Raw genomic sequence first — 16486 nt, 5'->3', positions numbered from 1 at the left:
GTGCTCTTAGGCAAAAAACCTGCCTAGGACTTCATTTGTTATCGTAGCCCTGCCTTGAAGCTTTTTAAGGCGACTGATTTAGCATTCAGTTTTGATCTGCAGTGCAAAGGGAAGAGCCCTTTTCTAAATGGCATATTAGAAAAAACTTTCTGACAGTGAGAGTGATCAATGAGTGGTACAGGTTACCACGGGTGGTGATGAGTTCTCCTTCCATGGAAGTGTTCAAACAAAGGCTGGACAAAGATCTGTCTGGAATGATTTAGGTAATCCTGCACTGAGCAGGTGCTTGGACCCGATGACCCTTCCAACTCTACCATTCTATGATCTTCTGTATTTAGGCATGTATGTCTGCATTGACAGAGAAGAGGACATTTTTTAAGAAACAAAGCGATTTCTCAATTTGGGCTGTCCAGGAAGATGTTGATGTGGTAGGGACTGCAAAAACCAAGCTTCCTAGCAGAGGATGGTTTCGATCCATCGACCTCTGGGTTATGGGCCCAGCACGCTTCCGCTGCGCCACTCTGCTGCATTGGGATAGCTTACAAGGTGCTGGTGAGGCAAAGCTGAGGAAGCCTCTGACTGTTACTAAGCCGCTAACAGGGAGCCACTCTCCGTGGGCAGTTGGGTACTCTTTTGAGTCACGCTGTGGTGTTCTAGTTTATCTCTTCTTTTCCTTTTTTTGATATTATTGTTTAGGTAGTCACCTGAGAGAATATAGTTGACCTGACTGAGGATTTGGCCAGCGGCACAATGTGTGGTTGTCTCTGTGGCGCAATCGGTTAGCGCGTTCGGCTGTTAACCGAAAGGTTGGTGGTTCAAGCCCACCCAGGGACGGGCTTGCCTTTTGTTTGCGCCGTATGTTACACGTAAAGACGTGGCTGTCAGTGTGTCTGAGCCGTTTAAAAGCTTCAAAATGGTAATGCTAGCCAAAAAGGTCCTTCGAGCCGGAATTGAACCAGCGACCTAAGGATTCGCTAATTTGCTTCTACAGTCCTCCGCTCTACCAGCTGAGCTATCGAAGGCCAGTTCTTTGAGCGCCAAAGATAAAAAGGCCATCATGCTAGAGTTTCAAAGCGCTGGCAAGTAAAGATGTTGGAGGATGCAGGCATCGATCCCGCTACCTCTCGCATGCGAAGCGAGCGCTCTACCATGTGAGCTAATCCCCCTTGCCTGCTGCTTCCACCTGTCTACTCTGATCAGCAATTTTAGCACATTCCCAGCATTCAAGAGTTTCCAAAGTTGAGGGCTTTTTTTTTTTTTAATTTTTTTTTTTTAAGTATAGATGTCACAAAAGTGAGATGCACTGGCCTTTTCACAGCCAAAAATTGACTATGCGGACGGCTTAAGAGTGGCTCTGTGGCGCAATGGATAGCGCATTGGACTTCTAGAGTGAAAGTGATTCAAAGGTTGTGGGTTCGAGTCCCACCAGAGTCGTACTTTCTAGCGCACTGTGGTAGCTTGTTGTGTGCTCTTAGGCAAAAAACCTGCCTAGGACTTCATTTGTTATCGTAGCCCTGCCTTGAAGCTTTTTAAGGCGACTGATTTAGCATTCAGTTTTGATCTGCAGTGCAAAGGGAAGAGCCCTTTTCTAAATGGCATATTAGAAAAAAACTTTCTGACAGTGAGAGTGATCAATGAGTGGTACAGGTTACCACGGGTGGTGATGAGTTCTCCTTCCATGGAAGTGTTCAAACAAAGGCTGGACAAAGATCTGTCTGGAATGATTTAGGTAATCCTGCACTGAGCAGGTGCTTGGACCCGATGACCCTTCCAACTCTACCATTCTATGATCTTCTGTATTTAGGCATGTATGTCTGCATTGACAGAGAAGAGGACATTTTTTAAGAAACAAAGCGATTTCTCAAATTGGGCTGTCCAGGAAGATGTTGATGTGGTAGGGACTGCAAAAACCAAGCTTCCTAGCAGAGGATGGTTTCGATCCATCGACCTCTGGGTTATGGGCCCAGCACGCTTCCGCTGCGCCACTCTGCTGCATTGGGATAGCTTACAAGGTGCTGGTGAGGCAAAGCTGAGGAAGCCTCTGACTGTTACTAAGCCGCTAACAGGGAGCCACTCTCCGTGGGCAGTTGGGTACTCTTTTGAGTCACGCTGTTGTGTTCTAGTTTATCTCTTCTTTTCCTTTTTTTGATATTATTGTTTAGGTAGTCACCTGAGAGAATATAGTTGACCTGACTGAGGATTTGGCCAGCGGCACAATGTGTGGTTGTCTCTGTGGCGCAATCGGTTAGCGCGTTTGGCTGTTAACCGAAAGGTTGGTGGTTCAAGCCCACCCAGGGACGGGCTTGCCTTTTGTTTGCGCCGTATGTTACACGTAAAGACGTGGCTGTCAGTGTGTCTGAGCCGTTTAAAAGCTTCAAAATGGTAATGCTAGCCAAAAAGGTCCTTCGAGCCGGAATTGAACCAGCGACCTAAGGATTGCTAATTTGCTTCTACAGTCCTCCGCTCTACCAGCTGAGCTATCGAAGGCCAGTTCTTTGAGCGCCAAAGATAAAAAGGCCATCATGCTAGAGTTTCAAAGCGCTGGCAAGTAAAGATGTTGGAGGATGCAGGCATCGATCCCGCTACCTCTCGCATGCGAAGCGAGCGCTCTACCATGTGAGCTAATCCCCCTTGCCTGCTGCTTCCACCTGTCTACTCTGATCAGCAATTTTAGCACATTCCCAGCATTCAAGAGTTTCCAAAGTTGAGGGCTTTTTTTTTTTTTTTTTTTAAGTATAGATGTCACAAAAGTGAGATGCACTGGCCTTTTCACAGCCAAAAATTGACTATGCGGACGGCTTAAGAGTGGCTCTGTGGCGCAATGGATAGCGCATTGGACTTCTAGAGTGAAAGTGATTCAAAGGTTGTGGGTTCGAGTCCCACCAGAGTCGTACTTTCTAGCGCACTGTGGTAGCTTGTTGTGTGCTCTTAGGCAAAAAACCTGCCTAGGACTTCATTTGTTATCGTAGCCCTGCCTTGAAGCTTTTTAAGGCGACTGATTTAGCATTCAGTTTTGATCTGCAGTGCAAAGGGAAGAGCCCTTTTCTAAATGGCATATTAGAAAAAACTTTCTGACAGTGAGAGTGATCAATGAGTGGTACAGGTTACCACGGGTGGTGATGAGTTCTCCTTCCATGGAAGTGTTCAAACAAAGGCTGGACAAAGATCTGTCTGGAATGATTTAGGTAATCCTGCACTGAGCAGGTGCTTGGACCCGATGACCCTTCCAACTCTACCATTCTATGATCTTCTGTATTTAGGCATGTATGTCTGCATTGACAGAGAAGAGGACATTTTTTAAGAAACAAAGCGATTTCTCAAATTGGGCTGTCCAGGAAGATGTTGATGTGGTAGGGACTGCAAAAACCAAGCTTCCTAGCAGAGGATGGTTTCGATCCATCGACCTCTGGGTTATGGGCCCAGCACGCTTCCGCTGCGCCACTCTGCTGCATTGGGATAGCTTACAAGGTGCTGGTGAGGCAAAGCTGAGGAAGCCTCTGACTGTTACTAAGCCGCTAACAGGGAGCCACTCTCCGTGGGCAGTTGGGTACTCTTTTGAGTCACGCTGTTGTGTTCTAGTTTATCTCTTCTTTTCCTTTTTTTGATATTATTGTTTAGGTAGTCACCTGAGAGAATATAGTTGACCTGACTGAGGATTTGGCCAGCGGCACAATGTGTGGTTGTCTCTGTGGCGCAATCGGTTAGCGCGTTCGGCTGTTAACCGAAAGGTTGGTGGTTCAAGGCCACCCAGGGACGGGCTTGCCTTTTGTTTGCGCGGTATGTTACACGTAAAGCCGTGGCTGTCAGTGTGTCTGAGCCGTTTAAAAGCTTCAAAATGGTAATGCTAGCCAAAAAGGTCCTTCGAGCCGGAATTGAACCAGCGACCTAAGGATTGCTAATTTGCTTCTATAGTCCTCCGCTCTACCAGCTGAGCTATCGAAGGCCAGTTCTTTGAGCGCCAAAGATAAAAAGGCCATCATGCTAGACTTTCAAAGCGCTGGCAAGTAAAGATGTTGGAGGATGCAGGCATCGATCCCGCTACCTCTCGCATGCGAAGCGAGCGCTCTACCATGTGAGCTAATCCCCCTTGCCTGCTGCTTCCACCTGTCTACTCTGATCAGCAATTTTAGCACATTCCCAGCATTCAAGAGTTTCCAAAGTTGAGGGCTTTTTTTTTTTTTTTTTTTTTTAAGTATAGATGTCACAAAAGTGAGATGCACTGGCCTTTTCACAGCCAAAAATTGACTATGCGGACGGCTTAAGAGTGGCTCTGTGGCGCAATGGATAGCGCATTGGACTTCTAGAGTGAAAGTGATTCAAAGGTTGTGGGTTCGAGTCCCACCAGAGTCGTACTTTCTAGCGCACTGTGGTAGCTTGTTGTGTGCTCTTAGGCAAAAAACCTGCCTAGGACTTCATTTGTTATCGTAGCCCTGCCTTGAAGCTTTTTAAGGCGACTGATTTAGCATTCAGTTTTGATCTGCAGTGCAAAGGGAAGAGCCCTTTTCTAAATGGCATATTAGAAAAAACTTTCTGACAGTGAGAGTGATCAATGAGTGGTACAGGTTACCACGGGTGGTGATGAGTTCTCCTTCCATGGAAGTGTTCAAACAAAGGCTGGACAAAGATCTGTCTGGAATGATTTAGGTAATCCTGCACTGAGCAGGTGCTTGGACCCGATGACCCTTCCAACTCTACCATTCTATGATCTTCTGTATTTAGGCATGTATGTCTGCATTGACAGAGAAGAGGACATTTTTTAAGAAACAAAGCGATTTCTCAAATTGGGCTGTCCAGGAAGATGTTGATGTGGTAGGGACTGCAAAAACCAAGCTTCCTAGCAGAGGATGGTTTCGATCCATCGACCTCTGGGTTATGGGCCCAGCACGCTTCCGCTGCGCCACTCTGCTGCATTGGGATAGCTTACAAGGTGCTGGTGAGGCAAAGCTGAGGAAGCCTCTGACTGTTACTAAGCCGCTAACAGGGAGCCACTCTCCGTGGGCAGTTGGGTACTCTTTTGAGTCACGCTGTTGTGTTCTAGTTTATCTCTTCTTTTCCTTTTTTTGATATTATTGTTTAGGTAGTCACCTGAGAGAATATAGTTGACCTGACTGAGGATTTGGCCAGCGGCACAATGTGTGGTTGTCTCTGTGGCGCAATCGGTTAGCGCGTTCGGCTGTTAACCGAAAGGTTGGTGGTTCAAGGCCACCCAGGGACGGGCTTGCCTTTTGTTTGCGCGGTATGTTACACGTAAAGCCGTGGCTGTCAGTGTGTCTGAGCCGTTTAAAAGCTTCAAAATGGTAATGCTAGCCAAAAAGGTCCTTCGAGCCGGAATTGAACCAGCGACCTAAGGATTGCTAATTTGCTTCTATAGTCCTCCGCTCTACCAGCTGAGCTATCGAAGGCCAGTTCTTTGAGCGCCAAAGATAAAAAGGCCATCATGCTAGACTTTCAAAGCGCTGGCAAGTAAAGATGTTGGAGGATGCAGGCATCGATCCCGCTACCTCTCGCATGCGAAGCGAGCGCTCTACCATGTGAGCTAATCCCCCTTGCCTGCTGCTTCCACCTGTCTACTCTGATCAGCAATTTTAGCACATTCCCAGCATTCAAGAGTTTCCAAAGTTGAGGGCTTTTTTTTTTTTTTTTTTTTTTAAGTATAGATGTCACAAAAGTGAGATGCACTGGCCTTTTCACAGCCAAAAATTGACTATGCGGACGGCTTAAGAGTGGCTCTGTGGCGCAATGGATAGCGCATTGGACTTCTAGAGTGAAAGTGATTCAAAGGTTGTGGGTTCGAGTCCCACCAGAGTCGTACTTTCTAGCGCACTGTGGTAGCTTGTTGTGTGCTCTTAGGCAAAAAACCTGCCTAGGACTTCATTTGTTATCGTAGCCCTGCCTTGAAGCTTTTTAAGGCGACTGATTTAGCATTCAGTTTTGATCTGCAGTGCAAAGGGAAGAGCCCTTTTCTAAATGGCATATTAGAAAAAACTTTCTGACAGTGAGAGTGATCAATGAGTGGTACAGGTTACCACGGGTGGTGATGAGTTCTCCTTCCATGGAAGTGTTCAAACAAAGGCTGGACAAAGATCTGTCTGGAATGATTTAGGTAATCCTGCACTGAGCAGGTGCTTGGACCCGATGACCCTTCCAACTCTACCATTCTATGATCTTCTGTATTTAGGCATGTATGTCTGCATTGACAGAGAAGAGGACATTTTTTAAGAAACAAAGCGATTTCTCAAATTGGGCTGTCCAGGAAGATGTTGATGTGGTAGGGACTGCAAAAACCAAGCTTCCTAGCAGAGGATGGTTTCGATCCATCGACCTCTGGGTTATGGGCCCAGCACGCTTCCGCTGCGCCACTCTGCTGCATTGGGATAGCTTACAAGGTGCTGGTGAGGCAAAGCTGAGGAAGCCTCTGACTGTTACTAAGCCGCTAACAGGGAGCCACTCTCCGTGGGCAGTTGGGTACTCTTTTGAGTCACGCTGTTGTGTTCTAGTTTATCTCTTCTTTTCCTTTTTTTGATATTATTGTTTAGGTAGTCACCTGAGAGAATATAGTTGACCTGACTGAGGATTTGGCCAGCGGCACAATGTGTGGTTGTCTCTGTGGCGCAATCGGTTAGCGCGTTCGGCTGTTAACCGAAAGGTTGGTGGTTCAAGGCCACCCAGGGACGGGCTTGCCTTTTGTTTGCGCGGTATGTTACACGTAAAGCCGTGGCTGTCAGTGTGTCTGAGCCGTTTAAAAGCTTCAAAATGGTAATGCTAGCCAAAAAGGTCCTTCGAGCCGGAATTGAACCAGCGACCTAAGGATTGCTAATTTGCTTCTATAGTCCTCCGCTCTACCAGCTGAGCTATCGAAGGCCAGTTCTTTGAGCGCCAAAGATAAAAAGGCCATCATGCTAGACTTTCAAAGCGCTGGCAAGTAAAGATGTTGGAGGATGCAGGCATCGATCCCGCTACCTCTCGCATGCGAAGCGAGCGCTCTACCATGTGAGCTAATCCCCCTTGCCTGCTGCTTCCACCTGTCTACTCTGATCAGCAATTTTAGCACATTCCCAGCATTCAAGAGTTTCCAAAGTTGAGGGCTTTTTTTTTTTTTTTTTTTTTTTTTTTTAAGTATAGATGTCACAAAAGTGAGATGCACTGGCCTTTTCACAGCCAAAAATTGACTATGCGGACGGCTTAAGAGTGGCTCTGTGGCGCAATGGATAGCGCATTGGACTTCTAGAGTGAAAGTGATTCAAAGGTTGTGGGTTCGAGTCCCACCAGAGTCGTACTTTCTAGCGCACTGTGGTAGCTTGTTGTGTGCTCTTAGGCAAAAAACCTGCCTAGGACTTCATTTGTTATCGTAGCCCTGCCTTGAAGCTTTTTAAGGCGACTGATTTAGCATTCAGTTTTGATCTGCAGTGCAAAGGGAAGAGCCCTTTTCTAAATGGCATATTAGAAAAAACTTTCTGACAGTGAGAGTGATCAATGAGTGGTACAGGTTACTACGGGTGGTGATGAGTTCTCCTTCCATGGAAGTGTTCAAACAAAGGCTGGACAAAGATCTGTCTGGAATGATTTAGGTAATCCTGCACTGAGCAGGTGCTTGGACCCGATGACCCTTCCAACTCTACCATTCTATGATCTTCTGTATTTAGGCATGTATGTCTGCATTGACAGAGAAGAGGACATTTTTTAAGAAACAAAGCGATTTCTCAAATTGGGCTGTCCAGGAAGATGTTGATGTGGTAGGGACTGCAAAAACCAAGCTTCCTAGCAGAGGATGGTTTCGATCCATCGACCTCTGGGTTATGGGCCCAGCACGCTTCCGCTGCGCCACTCTGCTGCATTGGGATAGCTTACAAGGTGCTGGTGAGGCAAAGCTGAGGAAGCCTCTGACTGTTACTAAGCCGCTAACAGGGAGCCACTCTCCGTGGGCAGTTGGGTACTCTTTTGAGTCACGCTGTTGTGTTCTAGTTTATCTCTTCTTTTCCTTTTTTTGATATTATTGTTTAGGTAGTCACCTGAGAGAATATAGTTGACCTGACTGAGGATTTGGCCAGCGGCACAATGTGTGGTTGTCTCTGTGGCGCAATCGGTTAGCGCGTTCGGCTGTTAACCGAAAGGTTGGTGGTTCAAGCCCACCCAGGGACGGGCTTGCCTTTTGTTTGCGCCGTATGTTACACGTAAAGACGTGGCTGTCAGTGTGTCTGAGCCGTTTAAAAGCTTCAAAATGGTAATGCTAGCCAAAAAGGTCCTTCGAGCCGGAATTGAACCAGCGACCTAAGGATTGCTAATTTGCTTCTACAGTCCTCCGCTCTACCAGCTGAGCTATCGAAGGCCAGTTCTTTGAGTGCCAAAGATAAAAAGGCCATCATGCTAGACTTTCAAAGCGCTGGCAAGTAAAGATGTTGGAGGATGCAGGCATCGATCCCGCTACCTCTCGCATGCGAAGCGAGCGCTCTACCATGTGAGCTAATCCCCCTTGCCTGCTGCTTCCACCTGTCTACTCTGATCAGCAATTTTAGCACATTCCCAGCATTCAAGAGTTTCCAAAGTTGAGGGCTTTTTTTTTTTTTTTAAGTATAGATGTCACAAAAGTGAGATGCACTGGCCTTTTCACAGCCAAAAATTGACTATGCGGACGGCTTAAGAGTGGCTCTGTGGCGCAATGGATAGCGCATTGGACTTCTAGAGTGAAAGTGATTCAAAGGTTGTGGGTTCGAGTCCCACCAGAGTCGTACTTTCTAGCGCACTGTGGTAGCTTGTTGTGTGCTCTTAGGCAAAAAACCTGCCTAGGACTTCATTTGTTATCGTAGCCCTGCCTTGAAGCTTTTTAAGGCGACTGATTTAGCATTCAGTTTTGATCTGCAGTGCAAAGGGAAGAGCCCTTTTCTAAATGGCATATTAGAAAAAACTTTCTGACAGTGAGAGTGATCAATGAGTGGTACAGGTTACCACGGGTGGTGATGAGTTCTCCTTCCATGGAAGTGTTCAAACAAAGGCTGGACAAAGATCTGTCTGGAATGATTTAGGTAATCCTGCACTGAGCAGGTGCTTGGACCCGATGACCCTTCCAACTCTACCATTCTATGATCTTCTGTATTTAGGCATGTATGTCTGCATTGACAGAGAAGAGGACATTTTTTAAGAAACAAAGCGATTTCTCAAATTGGGCTGTCCAGGAAGATGTTGATGTGGTAGGGACTGCAAAAACCAAGCTTTCTAGCAGAGGATGGTTTCGATCCATCGACCTCTGGGTTATGGGCCCAGCACGCTTCTGCTGCGCCACTCTGCTGCATTGGGATAGCTTACAAGGTGCTGGTGAGGCAAAGCTGAGGAAGCCTCTGACTGTTACTAAGCCGCTAACAGGGAGCCACTCTCCGTGGGCAGTTGGGTACTCTTTTGAGTCACGCTGTTGTGTTCTAGTTTATCTCTTCTTTTCCTTTTTTTGATATTATTGTTTAGGTAGTCACCTGAGAGAATATAGTTGACCTGACTGAGGATTTGGCCAGCGGCACAATGTGTGGTTGTCTCTGTGGCGCAATCGGTTAGCGCGTTCGGCTGTTAACCGAAAGGTTGGTGGTTCAAGCCCACCCAGGGATGGGCTTGCCTTTTGTTTGCGCCGTATGTTACACGTAAAGACGTGGCTGTCAGTGTGTCTGAGCCGTTTAAAAGCTTCAAAATGGTAATGCTAGCCAAAAAGGTCCTTCAAGCCGGAATTGAACCAGCGACCTAAGGATTGCTAATTTGCTTCTACAGTCCTCCGCTCTACCAGCTGAGCTATCGAAGGCCAGTTCTTTGAGTGCCAAAGATAAAAAGGCCATCATGCTAGAGTTTCAAAGCGCTGGCAAGTAAAGATGTTGGAGGATGCAGGCATCGATCCCGCTACCTCTCGCATGCGAAGCAAGCGCTCTACCATGTGAGCTAATCCGCCTTGACTGCTGCTTGCACCTGTCTACTCTGATCAGCAATTTTAGCACATTCCCAGCATTCAAGAGTTTCCAAAGTGGAGGGCTTTTTTTTTTTTTTTTTTTTTTAAGTATAGATGTCACAAAAGTGAGATGCACTGGCCTTTTCACAGCCAAAAATTGACTATGCGGAAGGCTTAAGAGTGGCTCTGTGGCGCAATGGATAGCGCATTGGACTTCTAGAGTGAAAGTGATTCAAAGGTTGTGGGTTCGAGTCCCACCAGAGTCGTACTTTCTAGTGCACTGTGGTAGCTTGTTGTGTGCTCTTAGGCAAAAAACCTGCCTAGGACTTCATTTGTTATCGTAGCCCTGCCTTGAAGCTTTTTAAGGCGACTGATTTAGCATTCAGTTTTGATCTGCAGTGCAAAGGGAAGAGCCCTTTTCTAAATGGCATATTAGAAAAAACATTCTGACAGTGAGAGTGATCAATGAGTGGTACAGGTTACCACGGGTGGTGATGAGTTCTCCTTCCATGGAAGTGTTCAAACAAAGGCTGGACAAAGATCTGTCTGGAATGATTTAGGTAATCCTGCACTGAGCAGGTGCTTGGACCCGATGACCCTTCCAACTCTACCATTCTATGATCTTCTGTATTTAGGCATGTATGTCTGCATTGACAGAGAAGAGGACATTTTTTAAGAAACAAAGCGATTTCTCAAATTGGGCTGTCCAGGAAGATGTTGATGTGGTAGGGACTGCAAAAACCAAGCTTTCTAGCAGAGGATGGTTTCGATCCATCGACCTCTGGGTTATGGGCCCAGCACGCTTCCGCTGCGCCACTCTGCTGCATTGGGATAGCTTACAAGGTGCTGGTGAGGCAAAGCTGAGGAAGCCTCTGACTGTTACTAAGCCGCTAACAGGGAGCCACTCTCCGTGGGCAGTTGGGTACTCTTTTGAGTCACGCTGTTGTGTTCTAGTTTATCTCTTCTTTTCCTTTTTTTGATATTATTGTTTAGGTAGTCACCTGAGAGAATATAGTTGACCTGACTGAGGATTTGGCCAGCGGCACAATGTGTGGTTGTCTCTGTGGCGCAATCGGTTAGCGCGTTCGGCTGTTAACCGAAAGGTTGGTGGTTCAAGCCCACCCAGGGACGGGCTTGCCTTTTGTTTGCGCCGTATGTTACACGTAAAGACGTGGCTGTCAGTGTGTCTGAGCCGTTTAAAAGCTTCAAAATGGTAATGCTAGCCAAAAAGGTCCTTCGAGCCGGAATTGAACCAGCGACCTAAGGATTGCTAATTTGCTTCTACAGTCCTCCGCTCTACCAGCTGAGCTATCGAAGGCCAGTTCTTTGAGCGCCAAAGATAAAAAGGCCATCATGCTAGAGTTTCAAAGCGCTGGCAAGTAAAGATGTTGGAGGATGCAGGCATCGATCCCGCTACCTCTCGCATGCGAAGCGAGCGCTCTACCATGTGAGCTAATCCCCCTTGACTGCTGCTTCCACCTGTCTACTCTGATCAGCAATTTTAGCACATTCCCAGCATTCAAGAGTTTCCAAAGTGGAGGGCTTTTTTTTTTTTTTTTTTTTTTAAGTATAGATGTCACAAAAGTGAGATGCACTGGCCTTTTCACAGCCAAAAATTGACTATGCGGAAGGCTTAAGAGTGGCTCTGTGGCGCAATGGATAGCGCATTGGACTTCTAGAGTGAAAGTGATTCAAAGGTTGTGGGTTCGAGTCCCACCAGAGTCGTACTTTCTAGCGCACTGTGGTAGCTTGTTGTGTGCTCTTAGGCAAAAAACCTGCCTAGGACTTCATTTGTTATCGTAGCCCTGCCTTGAAGCTTTTTAAGGCGACTGATTTAGCATTCAGTTTTGATCTGCAGTGCAAAGGGAAGAGCCCTTTTCTAAATGGCATATTAGAAAAAACTTTCTGACGGTGAGAGTGATCAATGAGTGGTACAGGTTACCACGGGTTGTGATGAGTTCTCCTTCCATGGAAGTGTTCAAACAAAGGCTGGACAAAGATCTGTCTGGAATGATTTAGGTAATCCTGCACTGAGCAGGTGCTTGGACCCGATGACCCTTCCAACTCTACCATTCTATGATCTTCTGTATTTAGGCATGTATGTCTGCATTGACAGAGAAGAGGACATTTTTTAAGAAACAAAGCGATTTCTCAAATTGGGCTGTCCAGGAAGATGTTGATGTGGTAGGGACTGCAAAAACCAAGCTTCCTAGCAGAGGATGGTTTCGATCCATCGACCTCTGGGTTATGGGCCCAGCACGCTTCCGCTGCGCCACTCTGCTGCATTGGGATAGCTTACAAGGTGCTGGTGAGGCAAAGCTGAGGAAGCCTCTGACTGTTACTAAGCCGCTAACAGGGAGCCACTCTCCGTGGGCAGTTGGGTACTCTTTTGAGTCACGCTGTTGTGTTCTAGTTTATCTCTTCTTTTCCTTTTTTTGATATTATTGTTTAGGTAGTCACCTGAGAGAATATAGTTGACCTGACTGAGGATTTGGCCAGCGGCACAATGTGTGGTTGTCTCTGTGGCGCAATCGGTTAGCGCGTTCGGCTGTTAACCGAAAGGTTGGTGGTTCAAGCCCACCCAGGGACGGGCTTGCCTTTTGTTTGCGCCGTATGTTACACGTAAAGACGTGGCTGTCAGTGTGTCTGAGCCGTTTAAAAGCTTCAAAATGGTAATGCTAGCCAAAAAGGTCCTTCGAGCCGGAATTGAACCAGCGACCTAAGGATTGCTAATTTGCTTCTACAGTCCTCCGCTCTACCAGCTGAGCTATCGAAGGCCAGTTCTTTGAGCGCCAAAGATAAAAAGGCCATCATGCTAGAGTTTCAAAGCGCTGGCAAGTAAAGATGTTGGAGGATGCAGGCATCGATCCCGCTACCTCTCGCATGCGAAGCGAGCGCTCTACCATGTGAGCTAATCCCCCTTGACTGCTGCTTCCACCTGTCTACTCTGATCAGCAATTTTAGCACATTCCCAGCATTCAAGAGTTTCCAAAGTGGAGGGCTTTTTTTTTTTTTTTTTTTTTTAAGTATAGATGTCACAAAAGTGAGATGCACTGGCCTTTTCACAGCCAAAAATTGACTATGCGGAAGGCTTAAGAGTGGCTCTGTGGCGCAATGGATAGCGCATTGGACTTCTAGAGTGAAAGTGATTCAAAGGTTGTGGGTTCGAGTCCCACCAGAGTTGTACTTTCTAGCGCACTGTGGTAGCTTGTTGTGTGCTCTAAGGCAAAAAACCTGCCTAGGACTTCATTTGTTATCGTAGCCCTGCCTTGAAGCTTTTTAAGGCGACTGATTTAGCATTCAGTTTTGATCTGCAGTGCAAAGGGAAGAGCCCTTTTCTAAATGGCATATTAGAAAAAACTTTCTGACAGTGAGAGTGATCAATGAGTGGTACAGGTTACCACGGGTGGTGATGAGTTCTCCTTCCATGGAAGTGTTCAAACAAAGGCTGGACAAAGATCTGTCTGGAATGATTTAGGTAATCCTGCACTGAGCAGGTGCTTGGACCCGATGACCCTTCCAACTCTACCATTCTATGATCTTCTGTATTTAGGCATGTATGTCTGCATTGACAGAGAAGAGGACATTTTTTAAGAAACAAAGCGATTTCTCAAATTGGGCTGTCCAGGAAGATGTTGATGTGGTAGGGACTGCAAAAACCAAGCTTCCTAGCAGAGGATGGTTTCAATCCATCGACCTCTGGGTTATGGGCCCAGCACGCTTCCGCTGCGCCACTCTGCTGCATTGGGATAGCTTACAAGGTGCTGGTGAGGCAAAGCTGAGGAAGCCTCTGACTGTTACTAAGCCGCTAACAGGGAGCCACTCTCCGTGGGCAGTTGGGTACTCTTTTGAGTCACGCTGTTGTGTTCTAGTTTATCTCTTCTTTTCCTTTTTTTGATATTATTGTTTAGGTAGTCACCTGAGAGAATATAGTTGACCTGACTGAGGATTTGGCCAGCGGCACAATGTGTGGTTGTCTCTGTGGCGCAATCGGTTAGCGCGTTCGGCTGTTAACCGAAAGGTTGGTGGTTCAAGCCCACCCAGGGACGGGCTTGCCTTTTGTTTGCGCCGTATGTTACACGTAAAGACGTGGCTGTCAGTGTGTCTGAGCCGTTTAAAAGCTTCAAAATGGTAATGCTAGCCAAAAAGGTCCTTCGAGCCGGAATTGAACCAGCGACCTAAGGATTGCTAATTTGCTTCTACAGTCCTCCGCTCTACCAGCTGAGCTATCGAAGGCCAGTTCTTTGAGCGCCAAAGATAAAAAGGCCATCATGCTAGAGTTTCAAAGCGCTGGCAAGTAAAGATGTTGGAGGATGCAGGCATCGATCCCGCTACCTCTCGCATGCGAAGCGAGCGCTCTACCATGTGAGCTAATCCCCCTTGACTGCTGCTTCCACCTGTCTACTCTGATCAGCAATTTTAGCACATTCCCAGCATTCAAGAGTTTCCAAAGTGGAGGGCTTTTTTTTTTTTTTTTTTTTTTAAGTATAGATGTCACAAAAGTGAGATGCACTGGCCTTTTCACAGCCAAAAATTGACTATGCGGAAGGCTTAAGAGTGGCTCTGTGGCGCAATGGATAGCGCATTGGACTTCTAGAGTGAAAGTAATTCAAAGGTTGTGGGTTCGAGTCCCACCAGAGTTGTACTTTCTAGCGCACTGTGGTAGCTTGTTGTGTGCTCTAAGGCAAAAAACCTGCCTAGGACTTCATTTGTTATCGTAGCCCTGCCTTGAAGCTTTTTAAGGCGACTGATTTAGCATTCAGTTTTGATCTGCAGTGCAAAGGGAAGAGCCCTTTTCTAAATGGCATATTAGAAAAAACTTTCTGACAGTGAGAGTGATCAATGAGTGGTACAGGTTACCACGGGTGGTGATGAGTTCTCCTTCCATGGAAGTGTTCAAACAAAGGCTGGACAAAGATCTGTCTGGAATGATTTAGATAATCCTGCACTGAGCAGGTGCTTGGACCCGATGACCCTTCCAACTCTACCATTCTATGATCTTCTGTATTTAGGCATGTATGTCTGCATTGACAGAGAAGAGGACATTTTTTAAGAAACAAAGCGATTTCTCAAATTGGGCTGTCCAGGAAGATGTTGATGTGGTAGGGACTGCAAAAACCAAGCTTCCTAGCAGAGGATGGTTTCAATCCATCGACCTCTGGGTTATGGGCCCAGCACGCTTCCGCTGCGCCACTCTGCTGCATTGGGATAGCTTACAAGGTGCTGGTGAGGCAAAGCTGAGGAAGCCTCTGACTGTTACTAAGCCGCTAACAGGGAGCCACTCTCCGTGGGCAGTTGGGTACTCTTTTGAGTCACGCTGTTGTGTTCTAGTTTATCTCTTCTTTTCCTTTTTTTGATATTATTGTTTAGGTAGTCACCTGAGAGAATATAGTTGACCTGACTGAGGATTTGGCCAGCGGCACAATGTGTGGTTGTCTCTGTGGCGCAATCGGTTAGCGCGTTCGGCTGTTAACCGAAAGGTTGGTGGTTCAAGCCCACCCAGGGACGGGCTTGCCTTTTGTTTGCGCCGTATGTTACACGTAAAGACGTGGCTGTCAGTGTGTCTGAGCCGTTTAAAAGCTTCAAAATGGTAATGCTAGCCAAAAAGGTCCTTCGAGCCGGAATTGAACCAGCGACCTAAGGATTGCTAATTTGCTTCTACAGTCCTCCGCTCTACCAGCTGAGCTATCGAAGGCCAGTTCTTTGAGCGCCAAAGATAAAAAGGCCATCATGCTAGAGTTTCAAAGCGCTGGCAAGTAAAGATGTTGGAGGATGCAGGCATCGATCCCGCTACCTCTCGCATGCGAAGCGAGCGCTCTACCATGTGAGCTAATCCCCCTTGACTGCTGCTTCCACCTGTCTACTCTGATCAGCAATTTTAGCACATTCCCAGCATTCAAGAGTTTCCAAAGTGGAGGGCTTTTTTTTTTTTTTAAGTATAGATGTCACAAAAGTGAGATGCACTGGCCTTTTCACAGCCAAAAATTGACTATGCGGAAGGCTTAAGAGTGGCTCTGTGGCGCAATGGATAGCGCATTGGACTTCTAGAGTGAAAGTGATTCAAAGGTTGTGGGTTCGAGTCCCACCAGAGTCGTACTTTCTAGCGCACTGTGGTAGCTTGTTGTGTGCTCTTAGGCAAAAAACCTGCCTAGGACTTCATTTGTTATCGTAGCCCTGCCTTGAAGCTTTTTAAGGCGACTGATTTAGCATTCAGTTTTGATCTGCAGTGCAAAGGGAAGAGCCCTTTTCTAAATGGCATATTAGAAAAAACTTTCTGACGGTGAGAGTGATCAATGAGTGGTACAGGTTACCACGGGTGGTGATGAGTTCTCCTTCCATGGAAGTGTTCAAACAAAGGCTGGACAAAGATCTGTCTGGAATGATTTAGGTAATCCTGCACTGAGCAGGTGCTTGGACCCGATGACCCTTCCAACTCTACCATTCTATGATCTTCTGTATTTAGGCATGTATGTCTGCATTGACAGAGAAGAGGACATTTTTTAAGAAACAAAGCGATTTCTCAAATTGGGCTGTCCAGGAAGATGTTGATGTGGTAGGGACTGCAAA

General features: G+C 46.7%; 20 non-coding genes across 20 annotated transcripts; 17 read left to right on the top strand and 3 right to left on the bottom strand.

The window, feature by feature from the left end:
* Nucleotides 1-760: 760 nt before the first annotated feature.
* TRNAN-GUU (transfer RNA asparagine (anticodon GUU)) lies at nt 761-834 on the top strand. Its single transcript has one exon. It is a non-coding gene; the product is annotated as a tRNA-Asn (tRNA).
* Nucleotides 835-1350: 516 nt separating this feature from the next.
* Nucleotides 1351-1434, top strand: TRNAR-UCU (transfer RNA arginine (anticodon UCU)). Its single transcript is given in 2 exon segments — nt 1351-1387; nt 1399-1434. It is a non-coding gene; the product is annotated as a tRNA-Arg (tRNA).
* A 1373-nt stretch (nt 1435-2807) lies between these two features.
* On the top strand, nt 2808-2891 carry TRNAR-UCU (transfer RNA arginine (anticodon UCU)). Its single transcript is given in 2 exon segments — nt 2808-2844; nt 2856-2891. It is a non-coding gene; the product is annotated as a tRNA-Arg (tRNA).
* A 966-nt stretch (nt 2892-3857) lies between these two features.
* TRNAY-AUA (transfer RNA tyrosine (anticodon AUA)) lies at nt 3858-3943 on the bottom strand. Its single transcript is given in 2 exon segments — nt 3858-3893; nt 3907-3943. It is a non-coding gene; the product is annotated as a tRNA-Tyr (tRNA).
* A 323-nt stretch (nt 3944-4266) lies between these two features.
* Nucleotides 4267-4350, top strand: TRNAR-UCU (transfer RNA arginine (anticodon UCU)). Its single transcript is given in 2 exon segments — nt 4267-4303; nt 4315-4350. It is a non-coding gene; the product is annotated as a tRNA-Arg (tRNA).
* Nucleotides 4351-5316: 966 nt separating this feature from the next.
* TRNAY-AUA (transfer RNA tyrosine (anticodon AUA)) lies at nt 5317-5402 on the bottom strand. The gene is given in 2 exon segments: nt 5317-5352; nt 5366-5402. It is a non-coding gene; the product is annotated as a tRNA-Tyr (tRNA).
* A 323-nt stretch (nt 5403-5725) lies between these two features.
* Nucleotides 5726-5809, top strand: TRNAR-UCU (transfer RNA arginine (anticodon UCU)). Its single transcript is given in 2 exon segments — nt 5726-5762; nt 5774-5809. It is a non-coding gene; the product is annotated as a tRNA-Arg (tRNA).
* Nucleotides 5810-6775: 966 nt separating this feature from the next.
* Nucleotides 6776-6861, bottom strand: TRNAY-AUA (transfer RNA tyrosine (anticodon AUA)). Its single transcript is given in 2 exon segments — nt 6776-6811; nt 6825-6861. It is a non-coding gene; the product is annotated as a tRNA-Tyr (tRNA).
* A 329-nt stretch (nt 6862-7190) lies between these two features.
* Nucleotides 7191-7274, top strand: TRNAR-UCU (transfer RNA arginine (anticodon UCU)). The gene is given in 2 exon segments: nt 7191-7227; nt 7239-7274. It is a non-coding gene; the product is annotated as a tRNA-Arg (tRNA).
* Nucleotides 7275-8065: 791 nt separating this feature from the next.
* TRNAN-GUU (transfer RNA asparagine (anticodon GUU)) lies at nt 8066-8139 on the top strand. Its single transcript has one exon. It is a non-coding gene; the product is annotated as a tRNA-Asn (tRNA).
* A 503-nt stretch (nt 8140-8642) lies between these two features.
* TRNAR-UCU (transfer RNA arginine (anticodon UCU)) lies at nt 8643-8726 on the top strand. The gene is given in 2 exon segments: nt 8643-8679; nt 8691-8726. It is a non-coding gene; the product is annotated as a tRNA-Arg (tRNA).
* Nucleotides 8727-10101: 1375 nt separating this feature from the next.
* TRNAR-UCU (transfer RNA arginine (anticodon UCU)) lies at nt 10102-10185 on the top strand. Its single transcript is given in 2 exon segments — nt 10102-10138; nt 10150-10185. It is a non-coding gene; the product is annotated as a tRNA-Arg (tRNA).
* A 791-nt stretch (nt 10186-10976) lies between these two features.
* Nucleotides 10977-11050, top strand: TRNAN-GUU (transfer RNA asparagine (anticodon GUU)). The gene has a single exon. It is a non-coding gene; the product is annotated as a tRNA-Asn (tRNA).
* A 510-nt stretch (nt 11051-11560) lies between these two features.
* Nucleotides 11561-11644, top strand: TRNAR-UCU (transfer RNA arginine (anticodon UCU)). The gene is given in 2 exon segments: nt 11561-11597; nt 11609-11644. It is a non-coding gene; the product is annotated as a tRNA-Arg (tRNA).
* A 791-nt stretch (nt 11645-12435) lies between these two features.
* Nucleotides 12436-12509, top strand: TRNAN-GUU (transfer RNA asparagine (anticodon GUU)). Its single transcript has one exon. It is a non-coding gene; the product is annotated as a tRNA-Asn (tRNA).
* Nucleotides 12510-13019: 510 nt separating this feature from the next.
* On the top strand, nt 13020-13103 carry TRNAR-UCU (transfer RNA arginine (anticodon UCU)). The gene is given in 2 exon segments: nt 13020-13056; nt 13068-13103. It is a non-coding gene; the product is annotated as a tRNA-Arg (tRNA).
* Nucleotides 13104-13894: 791 nt separating this feature from the next.
* TRNAN-GUU (transfer RNA asparagine (anticodon GUU)) lies at nt 13895-13968 on the top strand. Its single transcript has one exon. It is a non-coding gene; the product is annotated as a tRNA-Asn (tRNA).
* Nucleotides 13969-14478: 510 nt separating this feature from the next.
* Nucleotides 14479-14562, top strand: TRNAR-UCU (transfer RNA arginine (anticodon UCU)). The gene is given in 2 exon segments: nt 14479-14515; nt 14527-14562. It is a non-coding gene; the product is annotated as a tRNA-Arg (tRNA).
* A 791-nt stretch (nt 14563-15353) lies between these two features.
* TRNAN-GUU (transfer RNA asparagine (anticodon GUU)) lies at nt 15354-15427 on the top strand. The gene has a single exon. It is a non-coding gene; the product is annotated as a tRNA-Asn (tRNA).
* Nucleotides 15428-15929: 502 nt separating this feature from the next.
* TRNAR-UCU (transfer RNA arginine (anticodon UCU)) lies at nt 15930-16013 on the top strand. The gene is given in 2 exon segments: nt 15930-15966; nt 15978-16013. It is a non-coding gene; the product is annotated as a tRNA-Arg (tRNA).
* Nucleotides 16014-16486: the final 473 nt, after the last annotated feature.

The sequence above is a fragment of the Eleutherodactylus coqui genome, chromosome 1 (genome assembly GCF_035609145.1).
Source record: "Eleutherodactylus coqui strain aEleCoq1 chromosome 1, aEleCoq1.hap1, whole genome shotgun sequence".
Classification (NCBI taxonomy): Eukaryota; Metazoa; Chordata; class Amphibia; order Anura; family Eleutherodactylidae; genus Eleutherodactylus; species Eleutherodactylus coqui.
The sequence above is the reverse complement of the archived record's forward strand: the minus strand, read 5'-3'. Positions and strand labels throughout refer to the sequence as shown.